This window comes from Salvelinus sp. IW2-2015, linkage group LG26 (genome assembly GCF_002910315.2).
Source record: "Salvelinus sp. IW2-2015 linkage group LG26, ASM291031v2, whole genome shotgun sequence".
Lineage (NCBI taxonomy): Eukaryota > Metazoa > Chordata > Actinopteri > Salmoniformes > Salmonidae > Salvelinus > Salvelinus sp. IW2-2015.
In genome coordinates this window covers 19775616-19782675 of record NC_036866.1, presented here as the reverse complement: position 1 = coordinate 19782675, position 7060 = coordinate 19775616, and the positions used below count along the sequence as shown (strand labels likewise).

General features: G+C 46.2%; 1 protein-coding gene across 2 annotated transcripts in view; it reads right to left on the bottom strand.

The window, feature by feature from the left end:
* The window catches only part of LOC111952511 (zinc finger protein 423), a 171886-nt gene that overhangs the window by 19536 nt on the left and 145290 nt on the right, over positions 1-7060 (bottom strand). The gene's annotated exons all lie outside the window — the stretch shown is intronic.

Sequence of the window (7060 nt, the reverse complement as noted above, 5' to 3'; positions counted from 1 at the left end):
GGTTCCGGGCTTTTGGCGCCGCGCTCCTTGTCTTATCGGCGAGCGCCACAACAGGACTGAGCCGCGCCCGTCCCGTGCCTAGATTACTCCACTGCGCCCCAATTGCGCCCCTTGCCCACAGCCCCCGAACCGTGGAACCACCGGCGTCGGTCCCTGTCCCCCAAGGCAACCTCCCCCACCCGCTTGTCCACCGCAGACAGCGTCCCCATGCCCCGAGTGGTCCCGCGGCCAGCAACAGTGGCACGCAGAGTAATAAAGTCTTCAATCAAACATCCTACACCCCTGACTTCCCACCTTCACCCCACAACACCCTCATACCAAAACCACTCTCACTGATCCAAATCTCCTCTCCGTCTCAAAGGCTGCAAAGGTGCCTTATGTCCTGTCTGAATGGCTAGGGAAGGAGGGGGGTGTGGGTTGGGTGCGGACGCGGCTAGGGGATGGCGAGGGCACTCCTTTGGTTGCCCCCCGCTTGCTTCCTCAAAGACACACGTGTGGGGGATTGCCTTTCTGTTCCAACCACACTGATGATGGTGTTGATTACCATTTAAATATTAAATGGGCAAGATTGAAGCAGCAGGTGAATTCTTCCATTGAACCCGAGAGACACACAGAAGAGAAATAACCCTACAGCGTAACCACAACACGACCAACAGCACAACCGACGCCATGGAACTATTTCTAAAACATCAACTGACAATAGATCTAGCATACTGCATACGGTTCAAAAGTGAAAATTAAGAAATGAGGTTATGTAAGTTAAACATTGGGATAATTCTGGCAACTATGAGAGAGAGAGAGAGAGAGAGAGAAGAGAGAGAGAAGAGAGAGAGAGAGAAGAGAGAGAGAGAGAAGGAGAGAGAGAGAGAGAGAGAGAGAGAGGAGAGAGAGAGAGAGAGAGAGAGAGAGAGAGAGAGAAGAGAGAGAGAGAGAGAGAGAGAGCGAGAGAGAGGAGAGAGTAGAGAGAAGGAGAGAGAGAGAGAGAGAGAGAGAGAGAGAGAGGAGAGAGAGAGAGAGAGAGAGAGAGAGAGGAGGAGAGAGAGAGAGAAGAGAGAGAGAGAGAGAGAGAGAGAGAGAGAGAGAGAGAGAGAGAGAAGAGAGAGAGAGAGTAACTGAGTCTCATATACAGAGAGCCGCGGGGATAAAATTTGGGCTGCTCCGCCGGGGCCACCGCCGGGCCAAGGGCGCAGAGCGAGGGGGCCTAGAGCGTTTGTATGTGTGGGTCCTATGAAAGTGATGTATTTTCTATACAAATACAGTTGTGTTGATCAGTGAGTGGGGAGTGCACTCTGTTTCTCCTCCCTTTCAGCGCACAGAGGGAGGGCTGGTGGGCTGAGCTCTATCAGACACAAAGCGGGCTGGGTCGGGCGGGCTGTGTGTGTGGGGGGGAACCATGGCGAGATGACAGGACCCTGGAACGTCCTGCCGGCCAGCTTTGTGTCTGAGAGAGCATTTGATCCGTGAGGCAGCCACACAGCCGCACAGCTCCTACTCCGGGAGGCCCGCGCTGGGGCAGGGAGGGAGAGCAGAGGTTTGGTGAAGGTGAGTCCTGGGAGTTTCACTAAACTAGCACAGAAAGCCAAACTGTACTCAACTTGTACAGAGTTTATAGCATACTAATTACGCTATGACATATTAAGAGTACATACTGTCCTGCTATACAAATCACTGATGCAGACTATCATGAATAAACATAATCCCTATTAGTGTGTCACCTCTTTTCTTTTCTCACTACATGACCATTACAATTACAATGATGGATTGATTAATCACAAGTAAGAGTTTGCTGACTTGGCCTGTTAGGTGAGTGTATGGATGTTTTGTACTAGCAGCCCATAGAAGTCATTAGTATGGCAGCAGAGAGGTTAAATAGCTACAACATATCATCCTTTAAAGGCCTCACTTCAGCTATCTGCACCACAGATCAGACACGGAGAACAGGAAAAAAGAGAAGCACAAACAGACTGATCTGTTAAGAGGCTTGATCGGTATGCACAGTAAAGAAAGGGAGAGAGAGCGAGAGAGGGAGGAAGACAGTGAGAGAAAGAGAATATTTAACTGATTGAGAGGGGAAAACCTTCCCCACCTCCTAAGGTATGCACAATCTTAATTGAGAAACAGCATGATGCCGTCAAACATACGCAGAATTACTGATGAGGGCTTGCCAGGACACTAATGGGAAAAAGAGAGAGGGAGAGAGAGAAAGCAAGGAGGAGAGAGACAGTGTGAGAGAAAGCAAGGAGGAGAGAGACAGTGTGAGAGAAGAAAGTGATGCGGGACAAAAGAAATCGGTACAATTACATAACGGAATATTATTTCTGATGATATATCATATCGCTTTGACAATATCGCAATATTATTTTTGCGCTAGTTGGCTGTAGCTGCACCAAAAGTCCAATATTTTTCCTTCATAGGTTGTTCTCCATCTTCTATTTAAATAGGGAGCCAATTTGTTTTCAGCACTTATTTCCATGACTGATTAAAACTCGTTTTCTCACGGCTCTCTCTTGTCCCACTGCAGCAGACATATGGTGAGCAATGTGTTTGGAACATTGAATCTGAGAATCGCAATACATATCATATTGGCATCTAGGTATCGTGCTGATATTGTATTGTGAGGTCCATGGCAATTCCCAGCCCTGGAAGAAAGAGAGAGATGCACTGAAAGAAAGCAGGTAAAGGATTACAGTCTAAGGTAGATGGAGAGATGGAGGGCCTTGCAGTGATCGAGAGGAAAGATGTGAAGTGAAGGAAATAAACAACTATTTATGTATTATTCCTAAACTGTTATTCCACCGACTGAACAGGAGTCTTATCCTGTACAAACACTGCTGCGGTACAACGAGGCGGCTGCCTCTGTTGCTGCTTAGCCAATGTGCTTCCAGCTAATTGACCAGGGGGAGTCAGGTGGAGCCCTCGCTCGCAGCCCTCCCCGGGGACAGCCCTGTCTACACAGGCGCACCCTTCCTCCCACTCCAGCTTCCCTCCCCCACAACCCCCTGCAGCGTGCACTGGCACATAAATGAGCTCCTTGGTTGTGAGCTGGGCTTCCCCAGGGCCCCGGCCCCCTCCCCTCGCCCTGCGGCCTAAAGCCTGGCGATTGATGGCAGGGATGGCGGGAGAGATACAAGGGGAGAGCAGAGTGGGGGGGGGGGGGGGACTGTGTGGTTGAGGGGGCAAAAGGGGGTGGAGGGTGCTGGGCCTCCTCTCGGGGGCTAGCTCAAGGTGTGTTTGCCATGGAAACACACCGAGAGAGGAGGGAGAAATTGAGGCATGCTGAGCTTGACCCATGGTAGTGGGGGCGCGCAATGTGGGCCAGAGTACACACACACACACACACAACACACACACACGCACACACGCACACACACACAACACACACACACAACACACACACACACACACACACACTGCTGCAGAGCTGGAGGCGTTCAAGAGCTCTCCACCTCTACTTTCCTTTCAGACACACACACACACACACAAATACACAAACAAACACGTAAACACACACACACACACAGCTGCAATGCTGAGATGACCCTGGAGCTCCTACACCCACACATACACAGTCTTTCACTCGCCTTCACTCAATCTCTCTCTGACACAAACTCTCTGTATGCCACTTCTCTGTCATAGCTATTCACTACTCTTCATCCACCAGTTTACTGACTCTGCCTGGGACCATCCTTCTCTCCCTTCAACTCCCTCTTTCCTTTCCTCTCCTTCTCCCGCTCTCCCTGGCCACGGCCCTGGTTCACACGTTTCCTATTATCTGCAGTAAATTTTCCGGAGCGCGCTCTCCGTCGGCCAAGCGTGATGGAGTCTCCGGCTCCAGATATTTTTGGCAGACGTGGACGGCATATGGAGCTGACCAGCTTGGAATCTCCTATCAGATTACATAACAGTAGGATGCTGGATCTCTTCCACCCATAGAACCGACCTTCATGCAAACACACAAACAAATGTCTTCCTTCCAAAGCACACCAGCCACTCGTCGCTCCATTTCCCTCCTCTCCCCAACTCCTCATCGCAGTCATTTCTATAAAAAACACCATCTACTCTTTCCTGACATACAGTTGAAGTCAGAAGTTGACATACACGGAGGTTAGTTAGTCATTAAAACTCGTTTTTCCAACCTCCAACATTTCTTGTTAACAAACTATAGTTTTGCCAAGTTGGTTAGGACATGTACTTTGTGCATGACAAGAAATGTTTCAAACAATTGTTTACAGACAGATTATTTCACTTATAATTCACTGTATCACAATTCCAGTTGGTCAGAAGTTTACATACACTAAGTTGACTGTGCCTTTAAACAGCTTGGAAATTCCAGAAAATGTCAAGGCTTTAGAAGCTTCTGATAGGCTAATTGACATCATTTGAGTCAATTGGAGTGTACCTGTGGATGTAATTCAAGCCTACCTTCAAACTCAGTGCCTATTTGCTTGACATGGAAAAATCAAAAGAAATCAGCTAGGACCTCAGAAAAATAATTGTAGACCTCCACAAGTCTGCTTCATCCTGGGGAGCAATTTCTAAATGCCTGAAGGGACCACGTTCATCTGTACAAACAATAGTAGGCAAGTATAAACACCATGGACCACGCAGCCGTCATACCGCTCAGGAAGGAGACGCGTTCTGTCTCCTAGAGATGAATGTACTTTGGTGCGAAAAGTGCAAATCAATCCCAGAACAACAGCAAAGGACCTTGTGAAGATTCTGGAGGAAACAGGTACAAAAGTATCTATATCCACAGTAAACGAGTCGACATAACCTGAAAGGCCGCTCAGCAAGGAAGAAGCCACTGCTCCAAAACCGCCAAAAAAAAGCCACGACTACGGTTTGCAACTGCACATGGGACAAAGATTGTACTTTTGGAGAAATGTCCTCTGGTCTGATGAAGCAAAAATAGAACTGTTGGCCATAATGACTCGTTATGTTTGGAGAAAAAAGGGGAGGCTTGCAAGCCGAAGAACACCATCCAATTGTGAAGCACGGGGGTGGCAGCATCATGTTGTGGGGGGTGCTTTGCTGCAGGAGGACTGGTGCACTTCACAAAATAGATGGAATCATGAGGCAGGAAAATTATGTGGATTTATTGAAGCAACATCTCAAGACATCAGTCAGGAAGTTAAAGCTTGGTCGCAAATGGTCTTTCCAAATGGACAATGACCCCAAGCATACTTCCAAAGTTGTGGCAAAATAGCTTAAGGACAACAAAGTCAAGGTATTTGAGTGGCCATCACAAAGCCCTGACCTCAGTCCTATAGAATATTTGTGGGCAGAACTGAAAAAACGTGTGCGAGCAAAGAGGCCTACAAACGTGACTCAGTTACACAGGCTCTGCCAGGAGGAATGGGCCAAAACTCATCCAAATTATTGTGGGAAGCTTGTGGAAGGCTACCCGAAATGTTTGACCCAAGTTAAACAATTTAAAGGCAATGCTACCAAATACTAATTGAGTGTATGTAAACTTCTGATCCACTGGGAATGTGATGAAAGACATAAAAGCTGAAATAAATCATTCTCTCTAACATTATTCTGACTTTTCACATTCTTAAAATAAAATGGTGATCCTAACTGACCTAAGACAGGGAATTTTTATTAGGATTAAATGTCAGGAATTGTGAAAAACTGTGTTTAAATGTATTTGGCTAAGGTGTATGTAAACTTCCGACTTCAACTGTACTTTATGTGGGCTTTGACCTAAGGACTGGTGTCCACTGACCATTCTTCAGGTCTGATTACCAAGGTTCTCCATTCTTATTGGGTCTGTTGAAACACTGCAAGGTCAATGGCCTAAATTGGCCACTCTGAACTGCAGGAGCCATGATGAAGCCTTGGTACTCAGTGGTAGAAAAAGTAATTGTCATACTTGAGTAAAAGTATAGATACCTTAATAGAAAGTCACCCAGTAAAATACTACTTGAGTAAAAATCTAAAAGTATTTGGATTTAAATATACTTAAGTATCAAAAGTAAATGTAATTGCTAAAATATACGTAAGTATCAAAAGTAGAAGTAAAAGTATAAAAAAAATAATAATTAATCCTTATATTAAGCAAAGCCATTTTCTTATTTTAAAAATGTACGGATAGCCAGGGGCACATTCCAACACTCAGACATTATTTACAAAATGTGCATTGGTGTTTAGTGAGTCCGCCAGACCACAGACAGTAGGGATGACCACGTGTTCTCTTGATAAGTGTGAATTTCACCATTTTCCAGTCCTGCTAAGTATTCAAAATGTAACAATTACTTTTGGTTGCCAGGGAAAATGTATGGACTAAAAACTACAATATTGTCTTTAGGAATGTATTGAAGTAAAAGTTGTCAAAAATATAAATAGTAAAGTACAGTACAGATACCCCAAAAACTACTTAAGTAGTACTTTAAAGTATTTTTTACTTTACACCACTGATGGTACTAAGGCCTCTGGGACTGGAATCCCTCATCTCAAAGACCACCCTTATATCTGACGAGGTTCTCCGTAATCCTTCTAGTCCTATTCTACTGAACTACCACACAACAACTCCCCACCTTCCACCAATCACATTTCCTCCCTCCTCCACAACACCTGGGCTCCACCAAATCAGGGTTAGGCAGTAGGCCCGCGCCCCCGCCCAGCAGCCCTGTCTGGCCCTGGCCGCCCGCTGTCCATCCAGGCCTCTCTCCCTGGGAGAGCTGCTTCTCATTTCCTCCACACACACGCAGATAAAGAGGCAGCACACAGAGACACAGGCAGGGGCCCCCCAGCCAACACCAGAGAAATGGGAAATAATCAACGACATAAGCTTGCATGTGCTGCGTGTCCTCGGCTTACACCTAGCAGCCTATATGCAGATTGAAACAAGATGTTTATGTTTTGGCATCTTGAATACACTCTATAATAATGACAGCCATATGCAAAGGAAATCAAAAAGGAAATTATATGTGCATTTAAATCTCAGGGTCAAAAAATAAATATCTCGGAGCTTGGTTAAAGCGAGAGTAAAAATATGGAAATGTTATTTTCACACGCCAAACTTACACAATAACACACACACACACACACACACACA